The 13,001-nt window shown below is 37.5% G+C and overlaps 1 pseudogene; it reads left to right on the top strand.

Moving 5' to 3' along the window:
• Positions 1-4,870: 4,870 nt before the first annotated feature.
• On the top strand, positions 4,871-9,107 carry LOC146954507 (uncharacterized; annotated as a pseudogene).
• Positions 9,108-13,001: the final 3,894 nt, after the last annotated feature.

Raw genomic sequence — 13,001 nt, 5'->3', positions numbered from 1 at the left:
AGTCCCGGGTGGAGTAACCCCGAGTACACTCCCATACATGACCGATGTATGTACATCGGACTCCCTCGATGTCGTGCGGGTCCCTTGCGGCTTGAACCGTTCCCCTTAGGTCGAGAACCTCTCGTATCCCCCTAACGTGGATAGCGAGAGACACGAACACCTACATCTTGTATTAGTCATAATCTTATGCATACATGAATGATTAATCTATAACCACTTGAGTTAAATTCCTTTAACTCGGATCCTTGATCGATCCTTAGGGTAATACATATAAGTTCATAAGCATAAAAGACATTCATTACCCTTAACATAATTAATCATGATCTACATCCTAGTTCTCAACATCTACGTCGAGGCTCTAGTTCCATTTCCCTCCTTTACTATCACATAATGCCCATTCAACTTATCTAATAAACTCCCTCGTATGCCATGCTCATTTATGCATAATGAATACTTGCTTAACATTCAAGAAACATTCTTTTGGAAACTATGCCTTGGTGTCTTGATTAAAGGGGTTATCGTTTCAAGATTTGCTCTAAGAAAATCGCCCGCGAAACGCCCAAACCACCCATGACGAGCAAAACAAGGAGTCTCCCCCATTGTCTGCTCGCCATGGCGAGTAAAATGGTGTGGGAGGCGAATAGTTACTCTCCTAGGCGAGTTGGGGCGAGTAGAACCCCCTATTCGCACTTCTAGCTCGCCGTGGCGAGTAATAGCTTGCCGTGGCGAGTTATGACAGTTCAGAACATGTAAAAATGACATTTTGAACCCAAAAACCTCAAAGCAAGGCATCCCAAGGCATACCATGGTACTAGAAGTCATGTAGAACCTGTAAAACAGCTATTGAACAAGTATTCACAAGTATAAAGATGCATGGCATAAAAGGGGAAACTTTCCTATACATTAACCCTAAAAAAAAAATATAGTTTTCTTGCAAGCTTTAATACTCATCCCATGGAATGGAACTACCTAAGAACTCACCTTGAAATAACCTGAGAATATGCACACAACTTCAAGTTTTTGACAACAAACCCTAAGCTCAAAACCCTAGTTGAAAGATGAAAGTTTGTTGAAGCTTGCTTCCAACTTGTCACCAACAAGCACTAAACCCTATCCTTGCTTCAATTCTAACTTCTTGAAGGATTAAGTGAAGATTAAGGGAGGATCATGAGTAGAAAGAGGAGTAGAGAAGTTTACATCAACACTTCACTAACCAAAACCTAAAGTTCTAACCATGTTTGTGTTTGATTATAAGAGGGAAGGTAAAAATCAAAGATTGAGTAGAGTGAGAGAAAGAGGGAACCGATTTCCCTAGAGAGAAGGGAGAGCAAACATTTTCAACAAACCCTCGAGTGAGAAAGTGAAAAGAATTGTGGGACAAATTTGGACTAAAAGTCCTTAAATAGCTCCCTCTTGCGCAATTACCATAATACCCTTAGTCTTAAACGCGCTTAATCTATCGTTAACAGGTAATTCATCGTATCATAAAAGTGGGATATTACATCTTCTTCTTGTTTAAACATTTTACAGTAGTATTAACAAAACACGAACCTTATGGCAATAATTTTAATATCAAATTATGTTAAAAAATATGTTGTTAATCAAACCTCAGAGAAGGGGATCAACAAAAAAAAAATATGCAAACAACAGGGGATATGAATAGAGAAATAAATAGAGAAATCTACAATAATTAATGCGATGCCAAAGGAGGAGTATAGGTCAACAGCAATTAATGCGGAGTATAGGTCAACAACAATTAATTTGATGTCAAAGGAGGGAAATTTTTAGGTTAGAATTAGGGTTAAGTATAACTTGACCGGTTAAGATTTATAAATAAGAGATATATGTTCAAATGTGTACTTGTCAGGCAGGGATAGGATAAAAGAGTTTCAATGTTTCCCTCGGCCATGTTGAATATGACAATGGAAGAGATGGGGTGATTTGTTTAGCAACTAGTCAGGGCGATTTGTTTAGCAACTAGTTAATTCTTTCCAAAATAATTGCACTTAAATTGCCATTAGAGTATGAAGGGGCGCGGTTATTCCTTTACAAAAAAATAGCACCTAAATTGCCATGAGAGTAGGAAGGATTAAATTGCCAGTAGAGTAATATAGGGCGGGGTAATTCCTTTCCAAAAAAATAGCATAAAATTAGGAACATAATTTGACTTTAGATAAACATTAAATGCAAAAGTGTGGAGGTTAAAATTAGGTTTAGTATAGCGATACAGGTTAAGCTTTATAAGTAAGAGATTATTATTTTCTCTCAAAAAAAAAAAGTAAGAGATTATTATTATTATTACTAGCAAAAAGACGGGCACTCATGTGACCGACTTTCCGCTCTTTTTATTGTGCTAACGTTTGAAAACTTTGAAAGATGTTTTTTATGAAATTTTAATTTTGATTAAAAGTAAAAATATAATTGTTTTTTACTTTCAAATTATAACAAATCAAACTAATCATGATTATCTATTTCAATGAAACCAACAATATAACAAAAATATATAAATTCTTTTTTTTAATGACACCAACAACAATCTTTATTATAGAAAAAACTATTTTTAAGGGTATAATTGGGATAATTGAAAAATAAATATATATACATTCATCTGGTTTGTTACACTTTTTAAATGATAAAGGAAAAAACTGAAGATTTGTGGTTGTTACATTTTTATTTTAATATTTAAATTTATTTTTATCTATTTGTTACATGTGTTATTGGTATTGAAAATTGTTTGAATCATTGCGCTGAGATCTACCTAGGACTTTTGTCATGTGCCAAAGGCTCAACAAATAACACTTCAGCGGGAAATGTTGATGACCTAACCTAGCAACGTAGCAGGTTGAGATTATATGATTGTACTCTGTAACGCCTACTTTTAATATTTATTATTTAATTGATTTATTGCCTTTTATTAGAATATTATATGATTTATTATGTGTATATTTTGATGGAATATATATATTAATAATTGAGATTATAAGTATTAATATCATTATTATGTGGGAGATGAGTATTATTATTAGAAATAAATAATTATTAGGGAAGATAGTAGTTTTAAGGAGAAGAGCAATTAGAGAAAGGGTTAAGAGTCAGTTAGAGAGAAAGAAAATCATAACGCGTACAATTGGGAAAAGAGGAGAAAAGAGGAGAAGTCAGAGAGAACCCTAAGAACGAAGAACGCAGGCGTTGGAATTCAGAAAAATAATCTAAGGTAAGGGTGAGACTAACTCTCATTAGTATCAAGTTTTGATTCATGAAGTTTGGTCAATTGTGGTAGTTTTAGGATTTGAGAATTAGGTAAAGAATCATTAAAAAAGGAGGATTAAAGTAAATATTTGTGTAATTTGATGTAGAAATATGTTAATCAGTCATGGAAAACGTGTAGATGATGATTCATGTCGAATTTGGGGCTTGGGTAGTGGATTTGGATGTCTGAGATGAGAACAGAGCTGCGACAAACCCTTCTGTCATCGCTCGCCATTGCGAGTGAATATGCTCGCCTCGCGAGTAAAACCCAACTCGCCATTGCGAGTGTTTTCAGCTCGCCTCGCGAGTAGACCCTTAGCTCGCCACTGCGAGTGATTCTATGCGCCTCGCGAGCTCCCCTGTTGAGCTCGCCATTGCGAGTAGTGTAGCTCGCCTCGCGAGCTAGTGCAGTGCAGACCTGCTGTTTTTGCGAATTCTTACCGTTTCGATTGTTTCCTTGATAGGATAGATTCTGATGTATATATGAAAGATGTTGCAGATTAAATTGTTGTTCCAGTAGTGTTGTCTTGATATGATGATACCTTGTGAATAATTTGTTGTGAAATTAACGTTAAAGATGAAGTCGTTGCATTAGAGTTGTGTCATTGCATAGTCAGAGATGGGGGCTTAATGCCTGACAGGTCCTTTATGACCTTAGAGATGGGCGCTTAATACCCGACAGGTCCATTTATGACCTTAGAGATGAGGGCTTAATGCCCTGGTGGTACCACATGCATATTGAAGTTGTCTAAGATGTTGTTGTTTTAAGATGAGGAGTTGTTGTCGCATTGTAGAGTCGTCATAACATGAAATAAATGATGATTGCTTAAGATGTTGTTGGTGTTCTTGATGATGTTGTTGCTTTATCCTTGTTAAATGATGTTAAGTGATCATATTAATGTTAAATATATGTTGTTGATTATTCTTATGAATTATTACTTGCTATTAATGAATGTGAAATCTCACCCCTTCTGCTTGAAAATTTTGCTCTTCGTATGAGTAACTTGCAGGTAACGAAGAATAGTGCAGTTGTGAGTGATCTCTGTCGTGTCGTCTAGGATGCTCTGATACGTAACGGGATGGGGATTATTTGATGCATTGTTTTCCTTGTTACGTATTTCTTTTATTATTGTTGGACTAATTTTATGAAGATTATTTTAAGATGTTAAGTTGTGGCCTTTTAGCGCCAAGAATTTTATAAGATGATGTAAAACTATTTCCGCTGCATTTGATTATTGGATTTTTATAAAGACTGTTATTTAATAAATAGCATTTTGCTCTATTTATAATTGTGTAATATGTTGTAAGATGAATGTGATGCTCCGTTTCTGATAAGAAACTCTAATATTATTTATATTTATTTATGTTGGGAAAACGGGGTGTTACAATTGGTATCAGAGCATGTCGGTCCGTCCGGCCAAGTAGTTGAGTCTCGTAGTGTTGTCTAACAGTCGGGATACCATTATTGTGTTATTCTGATTATTGTGTGTTGTGCAGAGAACTAAGATGGTTGGAAGAAATGATGTTGCTCTTGCTGCTGCATTGCAAGCGATGGCTCAAGTTGTGGGACAAGAACAACAACAACATGCTGGTGGTAATGACGGAGTGAGGATGTTGGAGACCTTTCTGAGGAATCATCCACCTACCTTCAAGGGAAGGTATGACCCTGATGGCGCTCAGACGTGGCTTAAAGAGGTCGAGAGGATTTTCAGAGTCATGCAATGTACGAACATTCAGATGGTGCGTTTTGGCACGCACATGCTGGCAGAAGAAGCTGATGACTGGTGAGTGAGTGTTCAACCGGTGTTAGAGAATGGAGGTGCTGCTGTTACTTGGGATGTATTTAAGAGAGAATTCCTGAACCGATACTTTCCGGAAGATGTTCGCGGGAAGAAAGAGATTGAGTTCCTAGAGCTGAAGCAGGGTGATATGTTTGTGACAGAGTATGCTGCCAAATTTGTGGAGTTGGCTAAATTCTATCCACACTACACTGCTGAGACTGCTGAGTTCTCTAAGTGTATCAAGTTTGAGAATGGTCTACGTGCTGAGATCAAGAAGGCCATTGGTTATCAGAAGATCCGCAACTTTTTTGATTTGGTGAGTAGCTGCAGGATTTATGAGGAAGATTCAAAGGCTCACTATAAGATCATGAATGAGAGGAGGAGTAAGCAGCAACAAAGCCGTGAAAAGCCTTATAGTGCTCCAGCTGATAAGGGAAAGCAAAGGGTGAATGATGAGAGAAGGCCTAGGAAGAATGAGACTCCTGCTGAGATTGTTTGTTTCAAATGTGGAGAAAAAGGTCACAAGAGTAATGCATGTGGTGAGAATGAGGTGAAGCGGTGTTTCCGTTGTGGCGTTAAGGGGCACACAATTTCAGAATGCAAGCATGACGACATTATTTGTTTCAATTGCGGTGGAAAGGGACATATTATTGCTCAGTGTACTGAACCAAAGAAGACCCAGGCTAGGGGTAAGGTGTTTGCTTTAGCTGGTACTCAGACAGCTAGTGAAGACCGGTTGATCAGAGATACTTGTTTTAATAATAGTATTCCTTTAATTGCTATTATAGATACTGGTGCTACACATTGTTTTATTGCTGCTGATTGTGCTTTGAGGTTGAGTCTTGATGTGTCACTAATGAATGGAGATATGGTTGTCAAAACCCCATCTAATGGTTCGGTAACTACCTCTCGAGTGTGTTTGAGTTGTCCTTTGTTTATGTATGGTAGAGATTTTGTTGTGGATCTAATTTGTTTGCCATTGAGAGGAATGGATGTGATTCTTGGTATGAACTGGTTAGAGTACAACTACGCGCATATAAATTGTTTCAACAAGACGGTGCGGTTTTCTTCTCCAGAAGAAGAAGCAGAGACTGAATTCGTAACTACTAAGCAGTTGAAGCAGCTGATGCTTGACGGAAGCCAATTGTTTTCCTTGATGGCGTCCTTGTCCGTTGAGAACCAAGCGAAGATTGATAATTTGCAAGTTGTGTGTGAATTTCCAAAAGTATTTCCTGATGAAATTCCTGACGTGCCGCCGGAGAGAGAAGTCGAATTCATGATTGATCTTGTTCCAGGAACGAAGCCTGTGTCTATGACGCCTTATCGTATGTCAGCTTCGGAGTTAGCAGAATTAAAGAAGCAGTTAGAAGATTTGCTGGATAAGAAGTTTATAAGGCCAAGTGTATCACCCTGGGGAGCGCCGGTGTTGCTAGTTAAGAAGAAAGATGGGAGCATGAGATTGTACATTGACTATCGTCAGTTGAATAAAGTAACGATAAAGAATATATATCACCTTCCAAGAATTGATGATTTGATGGATCAGCTAGTGGGTGCACGTGTACAGTTAAAACTCTATAAATTAATAATGTCAGGACCGGAGAAATTTATTAATTTAGAGAGTTATTAATTTATCGATAAATTAATAATTATTAATTTAAAGAGTTTTTAAGTAATTATACTGTACATACCAAACAAAAAGACAAATTAGTCTATCCCTCTTAGAATTACGTTGCAGCGAACCTTATGACTCAACGTAAATTAGTAACTACTGTGTTCATATGCATTGGAAATCAATAATGACTTTTGAAGTACAGTAAATGTAAACAAGAGGAACAAATGTGTTCAATGTATTCTTAATATATTTTTTTCAGTTTCTATGAATTATTAATTTATGATTTTCTTGGGACCGAAAATTATAAAGGGATCTCCCGAAAAATTATTATCTTATTATTTTATCGAGTTTTTCAATTTTTTACATTGGCCCAAGTCGGGACCGGACAAATTTATTATTTTAGAGAGTTTATTAATTTACCGAGTATTAAATTAAAGAGTTTCTACTGTATTTAGCAAGATTGATTTGAGGTCAGGTTATCACCAGATTAGAGTGAAAGATGATGATATTCAGAAGACGGCCTTTAGGATGCGTTACGGACATTATGAATATTCTGTAATGCCGTTCGGAGTTTCTAACGCACCAGGTGTGTTTATGGAGTACATGAATCGTATCTTTCATGACTATTTGGATCGTTTTGTGGTTGTATTTATAGATGATATTTTGATATATTCAAAGTCTAAAGAAGAACATGCTGAACATTTGAAGATTGTCTTGCAAGTGTTGAAAGAAAGAAGTTATATGCCAAGTTGTCTAAGTGTGAATTCTGGTTGAAAAAGTAAGTTTTCTTGGCCATATTATCTCTAGTAGTGGTATTGCAGTGGATCCATCTAAAGTTGATGCAGTATCACGATGGGAGACTCCAAAGTCAGTTACCAAAGTTAGAAGCTTTTTGGGCCTAGCAGGTTATTATCGAAGGTTTATTGAGAGGTTTTCCAAGTTAGCACTCCCGTTAACTCAGTTGACCTGTAAAGGTAGAGCTTTTATGTTGGATGGTCAGTGTGAAAGTAGCTTTAACGAGTTGAAGCTGAAGTTGACGATTGCTCCAGTTTTGATCTTGCCAAAGTCTGACGAACCTTTTGTTGTTTATTGCGATATATCCAAGCAAGTGGTGTACTTATGCAAGATGGTAAAGTAGTAGCATATGCATTAAGGCAGTTGAAGATTCATGAACGTAATTACCCTACTCATGATCTTGAGTTGGCTGCAGTTGTTTTTGTACTTAAGATTTGGAGACATTACCTTTATGGTGTAGATTCGAAGTGTTTAGTGATCATAAGAGTCTAAAATACTTGTTTGATCAGAAGGAGTTGAACATGAGGCAGAGAAGATGGCTTGAGTTACTAAAAGACTATGATTTTGGGTTGAATTACCATCCGGGGAAGGCTAATGTTGTTGCAGATGCTTTGAGTAGAAAGACTTTACACTTGTCGGTGATGATGGTTAAAGAGATGGAATTGCTTGAACAGTTCAGAGACTTGAGTTTGGTTTGTGAAATGTCGCCACAGAGTGTGAAATTGGGGATGTTGAAGATAAACAGTGAATTTCTGAATAGTATCAGAGAGGCTCAGAAAGTAGATGTGAAGTTGATAGATTTAATGGTTGCAAGCGATCCTGTTGTAGACAGTGACTTTAAGGTTGATGATCAAGGAGTGTTGAGGTTTCGAGGAAGAATCTGTATTCCTGATAATGATGAGATGAAGAAAATGATCCTTGAAGAAGGCCATAGAAGTAGTTTGAGTATTCATCCGGGAGCTACGAAAATGTATCAAGATTTGAAGAAGATGTTTTGGTGGTCTGGTTTGAAACGCGATATAGCACAATTTGTGTATGCATGTTTGACTTGTCAGAAGTCGAAGGTTGAGCATCAGAAACTTGCTGGGTTGTTGACACCGCTAGATATTCCAGAGTGGAAGTGGGATAGTATATCCATGGATTTTGTGACAAGCTTGCCGAACACTCCATGAGGACATGATGCGATTTGGGTGATTGTTGACAGACTGACGAAGTCGGCTCATTTCATTCAGATTAATATTACTTTTCCTGTGTCTCAGTTAGCAGAGATTTATATTAGACATGTTGTAAAGCTACACGGTGTCCCATCGAGCATTGTGTTGGATAGAGATCTGAGGTTTACGTTTAGGTTCTGGAAGAGTTTGCATGAGGCTTTGGGTACTAATTTAAAGTTGAGTTCAGCATATCATCCGCAGACAGATGGACAGTCGGAAAGGACAATTCAGTCGCTGGAGGATTTATTGAGAGTTTGTGTACTTGAGCAAGGTGGAACTTGGGATAGTTATCTACCGCTGATAGAGTTCACATACAACAACATTTACCATTCTAGTATTGGAATGACACCTTTCGAAGCCTTGTATGGTCGGAGATGCAGAACTCCGTTGTGTTGGTTTGAATCCGGTGAGAGTGTGGTGTTGGGACCAGAAATTGTCCAACAACCGAGAAGGTGAAATTAATTAGAGAAAAGATGAAAGAGTCGCAAGATAGACAGAAGAGTTATCATGATAAGCGCAGGAAGGACCTTGAGTTTCAAGAAGCAGACCATGTGTTTTTGAGAGTCACTCCTGTGACAGGTGTTGGACGTGCATTGAAGTCAAAGAAGTTGACTCTGAGGTTTATTGGTCCGTATCAGATTTCAGAAAGGATTGGAACGGTTGCTTATAGGGTGGGTTTGCCACCACATCTTTCGAACTTGCATGATGTGTTTCATGTGTCGCAACTTCGGAAGTACGTGACAGATCCATCCCATGTGATTCCAAGAGATGTTGTGCAAGTAAGGGACAACCTTACGATCGAGACCTTACCTGTGAGAATAGAAGGTCGTGAAGTGAAGAGGCTTAGAGGCAAGGAAATACCCCCTTGTGAAGGTCGTTTGGGAAGGAGCAGCTGGTGAAAGTTTGACGTGGGAATTGGAGAGTAAGATGCGGGAATCTTACCCAGAGTTGTTCGAACAAGGTACATTTACGAGGACGTAAATATTCTAATTGGGGGAGAGTTGTAACGCCTACTTTTAATATTTATTATTTAATTGATTTATTGCCTTTTATTAGAATATTATATGATTTATTATGTGTATATTTTGATGGAATATATATAATAATAATTGAGATTATAAGTATTAATATCATTATTATGTGGGAGAGGAGTATTATTATTAGAAATAAATAATTATTAGGGAAGATAGTAGTTTTTAGGGAGAAGAGCAATTAGAGAAAGGGTTAAGAGTTAGTTAGAGAGAAAGAAAATCATAACACGTACAATTGGGAAAAGAGGAGAAAAGATGAGAAGTCAGAGAAAACCCTAAGAACGAAGAACGCATGCGTTGGAATTCAGAAAAATAATCTAAGGTAAGGGTGAGACTAACTCTCATTAGTATCAAGTTTTGATTCATGAAGTTTGGTCAATTGTGGTAGTTTTAGGATTTGGGAATTAGGTAAAGAATCATTAAAAACGGAGAATTAAAGTGAATATTTGTGTAATTTTATGTAGAAAGATGTTAATCAGTCATGGAAAATGTGTAGATGATGATTCCTGTCGAATTTGGGGCTTGGGTAGTGGATTTGGATGTCTGAGATGAGAACAGAGCTGCGACAGACCCTTCTGTCATCGCTCGCCATTGCGAGTGAATATGCTCGCCTCGCGAGTAAAACCCAACTCGCCATTGCGAGTGTTTTCAGCTCGCCTCGCAAGTAGACCCTTAGCTCGCCACTGCGAGTGATTCTATGCGCCTCGCGAGCTCCCCTGTTGAGCTCGTCATTGCGAGTAGTGTAGCTCGCCTCGCGAGCTAGTGCAGTACAGACCTGCTGTTTTAGCGAATTCTTGCTGTTTCGCTTGTTTCCTTGATGAGATAGATTCTTATGTATATATGAAAGATGTTGCTGATTAAATTGTTGTTCCAGTAGTGTTGTCTTGATATGATGATACCTTGTGAATAATTTGTTATGAAATTAACGTTAAAGATGAAGTCGTTGCATTAGAGTTGTGTCATTGCATAGTCAGTGATGGGGTCTTAATGCCTGACAGGTCCTTTATGACCTTAGAGATGGACGCTTAATGCTCGACAGGTCCATTTATGACCTTAGAGATGAGGGCTTAATGCCCTGGTGGTACTACATGCATATTGAAGTTGTCTAAGATGTTGTTGTTTTAAGATGAGGAGTTGTTGTCGCATTGTAGAGTCGTCATAACATGAAATAAATGATGATTGCTTAAGATGTTGTTGCTGTTCTTGATGATGTTGTTGCTTTATCCTTATTAAATGATGTTAAGTGATCATATTAATGTTAAATATATGTTGTTGATTATTCTTATGAATTATTACTTGCTATTAATGAATGTGAAATCTCACCCCTTCTGCTTGAAAATGTTGCTCTTCGTATGAGTAACTTGCAGGTAACGAAGAATAGTGCAGTTGTGAGTGATCTCCGTCGTGTCGTCTAGGATGCTCTGATACGTAACGGGATGAGGATTATTTGATGCATTGTTTTCCTTGTTACGTATTTCTTTTATTATTGTTGGACTAATTTTATGAAGACTATTTTAAGATGTTAAGTTGTGGCCTTTTAGCGCCAAGGATTTTATAAGATGGTGTAAAACTATTTCCGCTGCATTTGATTATTAGATTTTTATAAAGACTGGTTATTTAATAAATAGCATTTTGCTCTATTTATAATTGTGTAATATGTTGTAAGATGAATGTGATTGTAACGCCCGTCTTAACTATTTGATTATTTAAAAATATATTTATATATATGATTTAAGTGATTTTCATGATTGATATGTGTGAATTTTATGATTCATGAAGTTGAGTGGTTTATATGATTTATAAATGAATTATGTGGGGTATTTTGTTGTGGTGAAGTTGTTATGTTGTTATGACTTATTTTATTATTAAATAAAATAAGATATGATAAATAAAATAAAAATATTAGAAGTTGGGCTGTGATGTGTAAAGAGTAAGTTTAGAGGTGAGAAGAGTAATACGAAAAGATAAATAGGGCAAACAGAAGTTAGAAACGTTTTTACGTGAAACACTTTTGGAGAAAAGGGAGAAAAGTCAGAAAAGAGGAGAACTAGAGGGAGAGCTGCGATTTCATCATAACCAGGTAAGGGTGAGACTAATTTTCAATATTATTAAGGGTATAATTCTATAGGATGAATTTAGCATGATTAGGTTAAGTTTTGGTGAGAATTGAGAATTAGGTTTAGGATCAATTTTGATGAATGAATCAAGAACAGATGTTAGATTGATGCTAAATTAGTGTACAGAACTCAGATATACCATAAGATGATAATTAGATGTTGAATTGAGGTTAGAATTAGGAGATTAAGTGAAAAGTTGGAATTTTTAGGTTTCTGGCCGTACTGACATTCATCGCTCGCACCTGCGAGCAAGAACACTCGCAACTGCGAGCTAGAACCCAGAACTCGCAACTGCGAGCAATGCAACTCGCAACTGCGAGTGACCTGTGAGCTCGCTACTGCGAGCAGAATAACTCGCCACTGCGAGTAAATACGTAGGAACCCAGAATGCACACTTTGCTCGCCATTGCGAGTGAAGTTACTCGCCACTGCGAGTTAGGCTGTTAGTTGCCCAAAATTGTCCCGATGCGATCCTTTCGCACGTGTAGTCTTGATATGACCTTAGAAGTAAGTTAGAGAGCTGTTTAGGATGCTTTCATAAGCTCCAGAAGTCTGTTATGGTGACTGAAACTAGAAGTGTTGCTGCATGAATGCTATAATGATGTTTTATGATATTTATATTGATGTAATTAATTCTTTATGTGAATGTTAACACATTCAAGCGTTGTTAATTGTTGTATGTTGCTGCTGTTTTCTGTTGTCGACTGTTAGTGTCTTGAGGTTGCATGAGTCGGTCTATGTTGTTGGAATTTAAGAAGTCGTCCATGATTATGAGTCGTATGAGTTGTACACGTCGTTGTCTAAGTTGTTGGAAGTTGAGTTCATTGCATACTCATTAAAGTTGGGGGCTTTAGGCCCGGCAGCCTTTGTGCTCATTAAAGTTGGGGGCTTTAGGCCGGGCAGCCTTGTGCTCATTAAAGTTGGGGGCTTTAGGCCCGGCAGCCTTTGTGCTCATTAAAGTTGGGGGCTTTAGGCCCGGCAGCCTTTGTGCTCACACGTTGAAGAGCTTATTATGCTCATTTTGTTGTTGAATGGTACCACATGCATTTGCATATCAAGAAGTTTCATGTTGTCTAAGTTGTTAAGTTGTTATTGTGTTGATAGAGTTGCATGGTCAAAGATGAGTTGTGTTGTCCAGTTGTTGTTGAGTTGATAGAGTTGCATGGTCAAAGATGAGTTGTGTCGTCAAGTTGAGTGTTAAG

The sequence above is a fragment of the Medicago sativa genome, chromosome 1, assembly GCF_051527215.1.
Source record: "Medicago sativa cultivar Bolivia chromosome 1, Bolivia_mono, whole genome shotgun sequence".
Taxonomy (NCBI): domain Eukaryota; kingdom Viridiplantae; phylum Streptophyta; class Magnoliopsida; order Fabales; family Fabaceae; genus Medicago; species Medicago sativa.
Note: the sequence above shows the minus strand (reverse complement) of the source record. Positions and strands in the feature narration are given on the sequence as shown.